Here is a 13518-nt window from a genome sequence, read left to right as displayed (position 1 = left end):
AATAGACTAAAGAGGTTATTAAGCAAGCTCCAGGAGAACTACCTAGGAATTAAATTGTTTTAGGACTTAGAGACTGCTGAGTCATTTTATAACATAGGAGTCCTATAACCCGCAATGTTTTAAAACAACAAAAGAATGATCCTATATTGTGATCTTGATGGAAATGACATAATGCGATGTTATGAAATGACGTAATGCTGTGAGCTGTGGTGGCACAGTGGTTAGAATGCAGTACTGCAGGCTACTTTTGCTGCCTGCTGGCTGCCAGCAATTAATCAGTTTGATTCCCACCAGGCTCAAGGTTGACTCAGCCTTCCATCCTCCTGAGGTCAGTAAAATGAGGACCCAGAGTGTTGGGGGACTGTATACTGACTCTGTAAAGTGCTTAAAGAGGGCTGTAAAGCACTGGAAAGCATTATATATGTCTAAGTGCTATTGCTATTATACCTATTGGAGGCTTGTTCTCTGTTGCATTTGGCCATCTAACAAGGTAAATCCCGGAGGGCTTCCAAAGTAGGTTGCTTGCACAGAGAAGATAATACTTGCTATCTACAAAGCGTCGCTCCCCCGCCCTTAGTTTTTGAGGTTTCCATGGTGAAAGAAGCAGTGAAATAACTACTTCTTTCTAGCTAGTGGCTCTTCATTAGTATTCAAATAGATTCATAAATATTCTCAAAATATTATTCGTATGTAATCTTGGAAGAAGACCTGCTTTCATTTGGTACAATGCATGACCCATGATGACATCTTGCTTTTTTTCTCTTGAACTAAGGTCAATTTTAAAGGAGGCTTGGGACACTTGGTTTTACATTATCTCCCCCAAGTGATTTGCACTATCCTTTTTATCTCCTTAGTGACATATTATCATAGATAGATAACGCAATGGATGTGCTTTGGAACATCGTTAAAAGAGTTGAGAAAATCCTACACGTTGAACTTCATCATCCCAATCTTTGTTCATGGGTTCTAGCAAAGTCTCCTCCAAGAGTATAAATTAATTGCCTATAAATATTATCCTATACATTCATACTCCTCTGCTTATTTGAATATCCTTTGATATAAGAGATATATGGGTCGAGTTTACACATTATACTGAACAGTAATACAATTTTTGTTGTTGTTTGGCTGAATTACTTGTATGAAGTCAGCCTTAGTAAGGTGAACTACAATGTTTTTTTACAAAGATGGGCAAGCTATGAGTTGCCCTAAAACCCCCAGAATTAATGGAGTAGAAAAGGGGCACGGGGCAATGGGTGTCTTAAAGCACTGCAGCACCCATCATTTCTCAGCACCTGTCTTGCTAGATGTCACATTTTGCCTTGAAAACACTTAAAATAAGGGAAAAATGGTCATCAAAATTCAGACCTACCCACTTTAGTGAATACCACTCGTTCCCTGGCAAGGGATAAAAAGGAAGTACAGCAAGAACACAAAGTGTGATGTGCCAACTCAGCCAGCCATAACTTATTCTCCAGAATTAGAGTGTCTTGAAGATGAATGGCAGGGGGTGGTACTGTCAGAGTCTTTACTAAGAGAAAAGTCATACTTGGAAAGACTCCATACCTTGAGTCAATTTCCATTTGATGCTCTGATGCTACCAGTCAAATTTAAACAAAGCTTTAATGGGAGAAAACTCTTTTTTCCACTTCAGAATGTTTTTCCAGTGTTAAAAATGATGGTTTTCATTTTCACACAAGAGGAAGGATCTTCCTGGCAGAGGCAACATCTGAAACTGGATTGGATTAAAAAAAAAGAAGGAAAAAAAGCTTATTGATGGCAGATTACTGCATGGACATCCCCTGCAAATATTATTTTTCATCCTCAGTGACTACAGTGAAAGTTCAATACAGAAGTTCTCTAAGGGAGAGATAGGCAGGCTAAGATTATTGGATTTCTTTGGGTTTTTGAAATGGGTTGATAAAAGGCTGAGATGGTTAACCAGAATAAAATACAATGTATTTTTTTGGAATGAGGTCAGATATAACTTTGCATCTCAAAGAATGACATAATTATTCACTATGCCTATGATTGCTTTTTGGAACCAATGTATAAGATCAAATCTAAAAATGAACCATTCTAACATGGCTTTAAATATTAGAATTCAATTTTGGAGTCCTTTCATATGGAAAAAAAGAGAAGTTTACTGGATTTATCTGCAACAACAGCAATAACAACATGAGCTTTTAAGCAGTCTAACAAAATTAAAGTACAAAATGTAAAGAAAATTAAGCACATCAAATAAATATTAATAAAAACCTGAAAACTAGATTAGTCGGAAAGACTTGTGTATTATGAGTCATTTAAAGCAACCTTTAGGAATAGCAAAGCTAGCAACTTTTTCAGCTAGTGAGACTCAAATTATTATCAGGTTGAAAGGAGTTCTCTATGCTAGAAATACTACTGAAGGAGTCACTGAGAATCAGGTCCCTATCTAGCACTCACACAAATTGTGAAAGTGTAATATGCTGCCCCCTGCAGCCTGGGGGGAAACTATCTCTAACTTTCATATTTACACCTTGTTTAGACTATGAGTCTTGTTCGGAAGGCATTGCCTTTTGAAGCTAGAGATGTAAAATATTGGTTGTACCACAAAACCGCGGACGACAAAATTGCGGTTGACGAAATCGCGTATGTGACGTCATCACAGCGCGACGAAAAAGATCGAAAAATGTAAAAATAAAGCGAAAACCTTACCCTAACCCCCCCCAAACCTAACCCTAAACCTAACCCTAAACCTAACCCTTAACCTAACCCTAAACCTATCCCTAAACCTAACCCTTAACCTAACCCTTAACCTAACCCTAAACCTAACCCTAAACCTAACCCTTAACGTAACGAAAAACCTAACGCTAACCCTTAACCTAACGCTAAACGTAACGCTAACGCTCTAACCCTAACCCTAACCCTTAACCTAACCCTAACCCTAACCCTTAACCTAACGCTTACCTTTATGTGAATCGGCTTGCTGTAATTTAATTTTTATTTCAATTTTTCAATCTTTTTTGTCGCATTGTGATGACGTCACATACGCGATTTCGTCGACCGTGCTTTTGTGGAACGCGGTTTTGACGGGTCACGAAAATATTATCCTCACTGAAATGAACTATATTAATGGTTAATAATGTGCACTTTATCATTGTAGCTTTTGGCTTTTTTCCCCGGCTAGTGTTCTAGACAGAATGAGGTTCTGTCCAGGTGCCGTGGAACTTTTTAAATCAACTGCTTGAAAATAAAGGATTGTCTGATGGTTGTAGTCTTTTCTAGGGATGGTTTTGAAATGAATATGATCTAAAGGAACTCATTTAGAATAAGAGCATCCATCAGCTTTGATTTAATGTGAGAAATGATTTAAACAAGGGAATTTGGGCTAAGATAACTATCATGGTTTCAGTTGCATTTGGATTTATAGAATTAATGACCTTTTGACTCTATGTATATTTTTCTCTTTATGTTTTGTCAGAGGGTATAGGTACTGCAACACATAATGGCTCTTTGTTCATGCCAAATGCTAAGGCAAAACTAACAAGCTACATTATAGCTTTACCCAATAGCTTGATTCACTAAACATTTTAAGACATAACATGGATTTTATAATGTTGAGACAGTCATTGTAGTTTGTAAATTATGGCTTATGATTTCTTTGTGAATACAGCCAGTTTTATCGTAGTGTCAATCAATGGGAAAACATTTGGATTGAGGGCACAATGCACAGACTGATGGGATTTGACTCATCATGCTGTATAAGTCTGAAGGCTTGAAAAACGATCATTTCCAGTGCAGTGAATGATTGTCCGAAAACTGTGTGGATGCTATTCTCTTTGTAAACGTATAAGTCAATAATGTGGCAGAACTGAGGGTCAGCTAAGTAGCTGAACATTGAATAAAAAGCTGCAGCTGTAGAAAAGCAACACTGGGTCAGAAAATGAACTGGAAGAAAGAAGAAAAACTGAAACAGGAATTGGAATTACTGTAAATAACTGAAAGAAGTAAATAGCAGTAGAAGGAAAGTGATGTGATCTGAAGGCAAGCAAAGTGTCACGACATCAAGCTATTGGCAGCACTCTGATGAAACAATATAGAAGGCTCATTGGAGAAACAATTTTGAGGCAGATAAGAAACTGGATGAACTTTTAGGAAGAAATACCGTGTCTTCTCCAGAGGAGTTCATGTCATTATGCTCGCTGGGTGTTGAAGTTGACATAGTTTCTAGTTGCTGAGGTTGAGAAACTGTCAAACATGTGAAATCTCACCGCTACTGATTTCATACCACTTTCTCAATAATTTTCTTAGGAAAGGAAAGGTTGAAGAATGGTGAAAGTTGTCAGATATGGCTGGATCAAGAAATGGGTTCAAGAGAGGGTGCGTCACCACCTTTTTTGAAAAAACACAGCATAACATCATCCCTTTGAAAAGTATCCATCAATCTCATCCAGTGCTCTCTTTTTCTTCAGGTCCCAGAGGACAATAGAAGGTCCCCACATCCCCTGCAACAGCCTCCTCAACACCTCTTGCCACATACACTTCTTTCTATCATGGCTTCAATTTGAACTCCCACAAATCTTTCTGGAAGTTTAATAAGGGTCACAGCCTTTTCTTGTTCCCAAATGCCTTTTCCATTCTCCTATTTCATTAGAAATAGCTACCACATGTAGTGTACTTTTGGAGGGGTTGTTTGGAATCTACATAGTTTATCTTACTAAATCCACATATAACACACATATAAAAGATTCTACCCATTAATCTGGATTCTGCCTCAACTCCTTTTACCCTCTATTGAATAAATGGTTTTCTTCAAACCTTCCCAGAAACCCTCCATGCATTTATTAGTAAGCTTTCCATATACACACACCCTATTATTGCTGGTGGTGATGATCAGGGGTGTGATCCTACCAGTTTAACAACCGGTTTGCTACACTTTGTGCTCACTTTGCACTCACTCACTTGCTTATCTCATGCGTGCGCCTGATGCATGCGGTGTGTGTGTGTGCACAGTTTACAGAGAAATCACCTTCCACATTACTGCTGGGGAGGAAAACAGCTGAGGTGCAGCAAGGCACTCTGGGAAAAGGGAATATAGTGAGTATAGTGCAGGGGCAGGTGCATGGGCCCAGTTGATAGTCAGAGCTACCGGTTCGATCTGAACTGGTAGAATCCCACCCCTGGTGATGATGTTCTTCTTCAGCAGTTGCTGGCTTTCACCCAAGGTGTGCAATCTCATCTCCATAGTCTCACCTCTGATTCCTTTACCTCAGTTCTGCTATTACCTCAGGCTATTTTCATCCTGGTTCCAAGAACAAAAACTGCAAAACTGCTGCTGTCTCATACCGTTCCTTCTATATTGCGGTCCCTGTGAGTTCTCCTTAAAAATCTGATCTAAAATGTTTGGCTTTGTTTGTATTTCTCTGAATGATTTGGGACCAGGCTCCAGCCCACCATATCAGTCCTCTTCATTGCCTTTTGGCTTGTAATGAGAACTGTTACATCTTCTCTGTTATCCATCTGTGGCCATTTACACAGAAGACACCATATATACAATTCAGCTCCCTGATGGTGCAGTTTTCTCCAATTCTGTATTTCAGTGGATCTGAGAATGGTTCCAGTTTGTCAGTCTAGTTCTTCTCTTTTATCGGAATGATATTCTTTGGGGCATTTCTTCCCTCTCATGTTGACTCCATTCTACTTCTAATCCACATCCATCTATCAGTCTTGTCTTAGTTAATTTTCTCAGTTTCTTTATCACTCTGCTTCTTTCACCTTCTGTTAACAATTTATTATCTCACCAAGTAAAATCCTGTTCTAATCAAACAAAAAACACAAACATTGGCTAAGCTAATTAAATACAATTACCTAAACTGTACAATTATCTTAAAAGACCACCATAACAACATGATTGTGGGTGGTGGTGTTTAGTAGCCTTTTCTTTCCATTTGCCCATCCCTTTTTTGATTAACTTTCAAACAGATAATAAAATAGTAGATAGTCTGTATTTTTTAAAGAAATGATTTCAAGGTTAAAAGAAAGACAAAGTAAAGAAGGATTGAGAAATGAAGCAAAATAGGAAAAAGCAGAGAAAAATATGGTATTTTTTTATATGTTCTGGATTATCACCCTATGATCTCTTATGCCGATCATGATCCAAGCAAGAAAGAATAATAGGAACTGAAGTCCAATACATACTGAGTACATCAAGTTGGGGGCAGTAGAAAATTGTCTACCTTGAAATCTTTCCTAGAACAGCAAACCAATTAAAATAACAATACAAACTAATGAACTAAAAGTAAGTAAACAGCTAATTATAGAAAGCATGTTCATATTTATGTTTTTCACTTAAATTAGCTAGCTATATTATCCTCAGCTAATTTTATCAGCATAGATTTTTTAGTTTATTTATAAGATTATTTGAATTATGTTTTGCCAATCTTTCCTTGCCCTTTAGAAAGACTTCCACTTAAATGTGTTAGCCTTTCTCATAGACAAAGAAAGAATGACAGCACATAATTGGAGCTAAATATTATCTCCAAGTGTTCTACATTTTCAGAATTGCTTTGAAGCTTGTATCTGCTTTAGATGTGAGCTTTTTCTCCTATTAAAATAATAAAACAACAAAGGTTTGGGAGGAAAAGGTATTAACACTATACATAAATCTTGTAAACTATTATTAGATCTTTGTTCAAAGGACTAAAATTTCCATTAAATATTTAAAAAGATGAATAAGAATAATTAATTGATTATATTTAATTCATCTTTAAGATAATTATGTTTTTTTTTAAAAAAACCATTGAAATTGTGTCTTTAGGAGACAAATCTACTGGTTGCTGGAGAAAAATATTATCAGGTATACACTCCTTTGATTTCTTAATTTGGAAGGGTATTAAATGATATTAAAGTCTAATCTCTCTCTCTCTCTCTCTCTCTCTCTCTCTCTCTCTCTCTCTCTCTCTCTCCCTCCCCCCCTCTCTCTCATAGAGAAACCAGTATAATTAACTATATAATTAACTTTCTGATAATAAGTGTGAATACTTAAGGATGAATATTTGCTTGAAGTGTAAATGTTGATTAATATAATATTTTTGTTATTTGTTTTATATGTTAACAACCAAAATAAATGGAAAAAAGGGAGAGAAGAACAGATCAATGTAAATGAGACAAATGGTACTATTGTTCTAATTTCTACAATGTACTGTTTTAAAATAAACAAGTAACATTAACAAAGAATGTATAATGTTTAATGCTAAAACATGGATTAGCATTATAGGAACAGACTGGGAATTGTAACCATTTTTAGCTGTATATTTAAGCAATTAGAGAAGCTCAAATTCTTTAACCATAAAGAGCAGTTGAGAGTCAGTTTGGTGCAGTAGTTAAGGCACTGGTTAAAAATTGGGATACTGTGAGTTCAATTTCCATTTTAGGTACAAAGTCAGCTCAGTGACTTTGGGCCAGTGTTGTTCCTCAGCCTTACAAAGAGTGGGATGATAGCAAATCCCTTGTGAATGAATGTTGCCAAGAAAAGAGTAGTCCAGGCAGTCATCTGTGAGATCTGTTCAATCTCTGTTTGAATACAAATTTATGAATAGCAATTGCAATAGCACTTAGTCTTATACACTGCTTTACAGTGCTTTACAGCCCCCTCTAAGTAGTTTTGCAGAATCAGCATATTGCCCCAACAATTTGGGTCCTCATTTTAACTCAGAAGGATGGAAGGCTGAATTAACCTTGAGCCTGGTGAGATTCGATCTACCAAATTACAGGCATCCAGCAGGCAGCAGAAGTAGCCTGCAGTACTGGACTCCAACCACTGCACCACCGAATGCTCTTTGTACCATTTGCATGGACAGTTTAGACAAATTGAGACTCAGTAAATTCCTCAGCCAAAAACAGCTGGACCGTCAGGTGAGCTGTCTAATAAAATTTAAGCAGAAGGAGCTTGGCTTTAAGGCTAGTTGAGTGAATTTCCTTACACAGTTTTGGGGTTCTCAGGGAAGGAAAGTCTTGTTAGGGCCTAATCTGGTTGGGGTCCTAGAAGTTTTCCTTATGGAATATTCCTTCTACTACTGTCATTCTTACTGGTGTCTACTGCTAGTAAGCCATAATGGTTCTAAAAGATATATGATGGCTGCCTAGAATTTCTTCACTCTCCTTATAGTGTGATTGAAACAGTACTAAGAAGAAGTCTCTCTTTAAAGGATCTTTTTATAATTACAGTACTTTCTATCTCCTGGGCAGGAAGAGGAGAGAAAAGTATAGTGATAATATACTGCAGAGATCAGTATGTCTATCTAACAGCTGAATTTGTTCAAGAGTGAACAGGCTTGTAAAGGGTAGTTGATATAAACAACAGAATAAAACAGGAAAGGTTTTTCTTGGCTTCCATCACTTTTGATAGAACTTCTGGACTACAATTATTGTTATTAGACTATTCCCCTATTAAATAATAATAATAATAATAATAATAATAATAATAATAATAATAATAATTATTATTATTATTATTATTTCTGGAAAAAATAAAAGATAAAGTGGACAGGGAACAAACTTGGTTATGGTTAACAACAGGTACATTAAAGAAAGAAACAGAGTCACTAATCCTGGCTGCGCAAGAACAAGCTATCCGCACAAATGCCATTAAGGCCAAAATCGAAAAATCCTCTGATGATGCCAAATGCAGACTTTGCAAAGAAGCTGATGAAACTGTTGATCACATACTCAGCTGCTGTAAAAAAAATCTCGCAGACTGATTATAAATTGCGGCACAATTCAGTAGCACAAATGATCCATTGGAATTTGTGCAAAAATTATAATATTAAAACAGCAACAAACTGGTGGGAACATCAGCCTGAAAAACTCACCGAAAATCAGATGGTCAAGATCTTGTGGGATTTCCGTATACAAACGGACAAAATACTGGCACATAATACACCAGACATCACACTGGTTGAGAAAAATAAGGTCACAATCATAGACATAGCAATACCAGGTGATAGCAGGGTCGCTGAGAAGGAACATGAAAAAATCGCAAAATACCAGGACTTCAAAATTGAAATTCAACGACTATGGCACAAACCAGCAGTGGTAATTCCAGTGGTAATTGGCACACTGGGTGCTATTCCAAAAGCACTGGAATTACATTTAAAACAGTTAAAAATTGACAAAATCACCATCAGTCAAATGCAAAAAGCCGCACTGCTTGGATCTGCACGCAAATTACGAAAATACGTTACGACGTCCTAGGCCCCTCGGTGGGGCCCGACTAGTAACCAATGCCAAATCCGGCAAAACAACTGGCCGCTGTGATACAATTGTATAATAATAATAATAATAATAATAATAATAATAATAATAATAATAATAACAACAACAACAACAACAACAACAACAACTCCGCCGTTGCCGGTCCCAAGCCCGGATGAGAAAGGAGGAAGGTTGGGATCAGGTTGGCATCTGGTCCCGTAAAAAAACCCCCCGCCAACCCATACAATATGGTGAAAAAAACGAATAAGAATTCCATACCGCATCGGTCGTCGCGCGGGTTAACAAGGGCCGCGGCGGATGTTGGGGTCCCTGGACATCCGTCGACAAGTGGGCTACAAGTGGACCAGCCAACAAAACGACAAAAATATAGTGCAGATGAAAACCGTGCCATAATGGCCTGTTACTACAACTCAGAGCCAGAAAAAAGAGGATATTTAAAGCGAATGTATGAATTATGGAAACAACAATATCCAGATTCAAATGTTAGTGAACAACGACTAGCAGATCAAAGGCGATTTATTATACGGAATAAAGTGTTTAGTGAAGTTGAACATGAGGAAATTCAGGCAAATTGCAAAACCCAAAAAACAATATCACAAGCGGAAATAACTGATATTCAAGACACAACTAAAGACACTATAGTAGAACTCCCAGAAGAAGCTCTCAGGGAGGAAATAACATCACCACCACTAGAACCAGTTATCACTGAACCAACTGATGAACTAACTCAAAAACAAAAAGAATTGAAGGATAAGATCATGGAGCATTTTCTGCTTAATGAGGAAAGGCAACGTTTACCATCACTAAAAACTGTGCCTAAGAAAATTTTGGCCCCTATCATGAAAATGGTTAATGCAGTGTTTTCAACAATTGAACCGGGATCCATCTTGGAAACAAACCAATTAATGTACAGCGCAGCTGTAATAGTCACTAATGAACTAGGCATTAAAATTAAAGTACCTAGTCACACAACAGAAAAAGCATCAAAGCCAAAGTGGAAAATCCGTCTAGAACAAAAAATCAAAAAATTAAGGGCAGATGCTAGTAACTTAAAGAACATGCATGAGCAACGGCTTAAAAACAACAAAATCATAGATCGGCTAATCAGAAGATATAGATTGGATACAAGAAACATCAATGAAGCTGTAGAGATTGTAAAACAGCAGATAACAGCAACAGCTAGAAAAATTGAAAGATATGAGGCACGAATCATCCAATATAAACAAAATCAGCAATTTCGATCAGACCAACGGCGTTTTTATCAAAGTCTTAATGTGAATGGTGACACCAAAAGTGAAAAACCAGAAAAGCAGGCCACAGTTGAATTCTGGAAAGAATTGTGGGAAAATGCAAAGGACTACAACAAGGAAGCAAAGTGGATACATGACTTTGAGAAAAGCATTGGCAACAAACAAATGCAAGTATTAGAAATAACAACTGAGATGATCAAAAATCGAGTTAAAAAGGTAAAGAATTGGACATCACCTGGAAAGGACCAATTACATGGTTTCTGGCTCAAATATCTGACCAGTTTACATGCAATATTGGCCAGGCAACTGAATGAAATTTTACAAAAGGGCCAAATTGATGAATGGTTGACAACTGGAAAAACATACTTGATTCAGAAAGATCCAACTAAAGGAACAACACCTGAAAACTATAGACCAATAACATGCTTACCAACAACCTTCAAATTACTCACAGGCATTATTGCAGATAACATGATGGATTATTTGGAAACAAACAACATCTTGCCAGTAGAGCAAAAAGGCAACAAAAGAAGGAGCAGGGGCACAAAAGATCAGCTTCTAATTGATAAAATGATATTAGAAAATTGTAAGAACAGAAAAACAAACTTGAATATGGTCTGGATTGATTACAAAAAGGCATTTGACTCACTGCCACATAGTTGGATCATAAAATGCTTAGAAACAACTGGCATTAGTAAAAATATTACATCCTTTACTGAAAAGGCAATGAAACAATGGAGAACTGAGTTGGCAATAGGGAATGAGAGCTACGGAATGGTTAATATCAAGCGAGGAATTTTCCAGGGTGATTCATTTTCACCTCTTCTCTTCATCATCGCAATGATCCCACTATCAGTAATCTTAAAAAAAATGAAATTAGGCTACCAAACAGCCAAAAAAGCTGAAAAAATTTCGCATTTACTATATATGGATGATTTGAAACTCTATGGAAAGTCAGAAATAGAAATCCAATCATTGACAAATACAGTCCGAGTATTCAGCACCGATATTTCAATGCAGTTTGGCATGGAAAAATGCGCCACTGTATCCATAAAAAGGGGCAAAATCACTGCATGTGAGGGAATTGAAATGCCCAATGGCCAACTAATTAAATGCAAAGAAAATGAAGCCTACAAATACTTAGGCATTCTGCAGTTGGATAACATCAAGCATGGAGAAGTAAAAACTATTGTCAGGCGAGAGTACACCAACAGAGTTAGGAAAATTTTGAAATCTAAATTGAATGGTGGAAATACAATCAAGGCCATAAATACCTGGGCAATACCAGTTATAAGATACACAGCTGGCATAGTTAACTGGACACAAGCTGATTTGGACCTTTTGGACCGAAAAACCAGGAAACTAATGACAATGCACTACAGTTTACATCCACGTGGTGATACTGATAGACTATATCTGCCCCGAAAATCAGGTGGCAGAGGATTATTACAAGTGAAGCAAACAGTTGAAGAAGAAAAACATGCACTGGCTGATTATTTAAAAGACACTCAAGAACATCTATTAATCGAAGTAAAGAACAAAAATCTACTGAAGGCCCAACAGACAAAACAAGAATACAGAAAAGATGTGATAAAATCAAGAATGGAGAGTTGGCAGAACAAAGCACTGCATGGTCAATTTCTGGAAAAAATAAAAGATAAAGTGGACAGTGAACAAACTTGGTTATGGTTAAAAACAGGTACATTAAAGAAAGAAACAGAGTCACTAATCCTGGCTGCGCAAGAACAAGCTATCCGCACAAATGCCATTAAGGCCAAAATCGAAAAATCCTCTGATGATGCCAAATGCAGACTTTGCAAAGAAGCTGATGAAACTGTTGATCACATACTCAGCTGCTGTAAAAAAATCGCGCAGACTGATTATAAATTTCGGCACAATTCAGTAGCACAAATGATCCATTGGAATTTGTGCAAAAATTATAATATTAAAACAGCAACAAACTGGTGGGAACATCAGCCTGAAAAAGTCACAGAAAATCAGATGGTCAAGATCTTGTGGGATTTCCGTATACAAACTGACAAAATACTGGCGCATAATACACCAGACATCACACTGGTTGAGAAAAATAAGGTCACAATCATAGACATCGCAATACCAGGTGATAGCAGGGTCGCCGAGAAGGAACATGAAAAAATCGCAAGATACCAGGACTTAAAAATCGAAATTCAACGACTATGGCACAAACCAGCAGTGGTAATTCCAGTGGTAATTGGCACACTGGGTGCTATTCCAAAAGCACTGGAATTACATTTAAAACAGTTAAAAATTGACAAAATCACCATCAGTCAAATGCAAAAAGCCGCACTGCTTGGATCTGCACGCATATTGCGAAAATACGTTACGACGTCCTAGGCCCCTGGGTGGGGCCCGACTAGTAACCAATGCCAAATCCGGCGAAACAACTGGCCGCTGTGATACAATTGTACAACAACAACAACAACAACAACAACAACAACAACAACAACAATAATAATAATAATAATAATAATAATACTCCGCCGTTGCCGGTCCCAAGCCCGGATGAGAAAGGAGGAGGGTTGGGGTCAGGTTGGCAACTGGCCCCATAAAAAAAACCCCGCCAACCCATACAATATGGTGAAAAAAACAAATAAGAATTCCATACCGCATCGGTCGTCGCGCGGGTTAACAAGGGCCGCGGCGGATGTTGGGGTCCCTGGGCATCCATTGACAAGTGGGCTACAAGTGGACCAGCCAACAAAACGGCAAAAATATAGTGCAGATGAAAACCGTGCCATAATGGCCTGTTACTACAACTCAGAGCCAGAAAAAAGAGGCTATTTAAAGCGAATGTATGAATTATGGAAACAACTATATCCAGATTCAAATGTTAGTGAACAACGACTAGCAGATCAAAGGTGATTTATTATACGGAATAAAGTGTTTAGTGAAGTTGAACATGAGGAAATTCAGGCAAATTGCAAAACCCAAAAAACAATATCACAAGCGGAAATAACTGATATTCAAGACACAACTA

Source organism: Thamnophis sirtalis, unplaced genomic scaffold (genome assembly GCF_051295495.1).
Source record: "Thamnophis sirtalis isolate CommonGarterSnake01/CBP01778 unplaced genomic scaffold, rThaSir2_p1.2 scaffold_1, whole genome shotgun sequence".
Classification (NCBI taxonomy): Eukaryota; Metazoa; Chordata; class Lepidosauria; order Squamata; family Natricidae; genus Thamnophis; species Thamnophis sirtalis.
The sequence above is the reverse complement of the archived record's forward strand: the minus strand, read 5'-3'. Positions refer to the sequence as shown.